This window comes from Crocuta crocuta, unplaced genomic scaffold, assembly GCF_008692635.1.
Source record: "Crocuta crocuta isolate KB4526 unplaced genomic scaffold, BGI_CrCroc_1.0 scaffold696, whole genome shotgun sequence".
NCBI classification, from domain to species: Eukaryota; Metazoa; Chordata; class Mammalia; order Carnivora; family Hyaenidae; genus Crocuta; species Crocuta crocuta.
Window position 1 is genome coordinate 161,948 of NW_027529467.1, and position 1,342 is coordinate 163,289.

Here is a 1,342-nt window from a genome sequence, read left to right on the forward strand (position 1 = left end):
TATTTTAAATTATGGGTAGAAGAAAAACATAAAATCGATACTTTTTATGCTTTATATAACACAATATCAACTTCTAATAATATATTAGGTATACTGCAGGTCCTGAATAAAAATTAACAAAATTAAATTACATTGCTCTTATTTCTGAAGTAAAAAGAGGGCTCTCTTTTCCCTTATTAATGACTAAGAGACTTGCTTGCAGGACAATGACCAGTGCTGCTATTTACAATGGTATGTTGAATCATTTGTAAATAAGTTTTTAGAATTTAAAAACTAGAAAATGCAGAAAGGGTCAGAATTCACCTCAGACAAAAATGAGTTTGTAGCAGTGAGTCACACACAGAGTTGGGACACCAAGGCTTTTCTTCCTAGGAACGGCATGCCAGCACANACAGACATCCAGTCTCCAGCAGGTCCTGTTTCCCTCCACACATTCCCTTGAGCTATGAACAGGCTAATGACCCTTACTCATAAAAGATTGACCTTTACATGTACAATTCTGTTTCTACCGTTGCGTTAGTCCAAGAGGTTCATACAGCTCAACATGCAAATCAACTAACCAAAAATGTCTCTCATGCCCTAGCTATTCAAGAAATCATAAAAGTAGACACAAAGGTAAATGCACTCAAAGAGGCTATTCTATGTATGGGAAATAAGCTAAACTCTTTAAAGGTATGGTTGGCTCTCTGGTGCAATAAAGCATATAACTGGAAAATCAAGTCTTGCCCGGAGACAAAGAGCCTAACTTAGAGAGAAGGAACAGATAAGGGCAGAAGATAAGTTAGTACATACACCTTTGCTAACTGATGGTGTATAGCAGCCCCTTCCCTAAGGCCTACTTTCCACAAACACCTTCCCTTACCCTGGCAGCTGTGATGAGGATGGATAAGAGTATCTACAAACCTATGACTTAATCTTAGTGTTATTAAAATGTGAACACCCTGTCATTTTCTTACTCAACCTCACTATAATTGGGGCAGTTCTGCAAGAAGACTTCTGTAAAACCTGTTTCTGTACCTTCCCCAAAACATCTTATCACAGAGAACTATCCATTGCAAAAATTCCACTTCCTGATGCCATGTTAACCTTTGACCTATAAATAAAGACACCAAAACCGACAGGACGGAGATGCCTGCCTGGTGATCAGAAAGGATCTCGGGGCTCTCTCACTCTCTCTCTCGCCGACACCGTCCATCCTTCAGGGACCTCTGGACCTGCCGGAGCTGGCCTCCGATAGGGGATTATTGCCTTTTGTACAATTTTTTTGCTCCTTTTGTCTCCCATATGTGGTAACATACAGTCTAAATGGGTGGTCTATGTTACAGGGTCATGAGGGATGTCA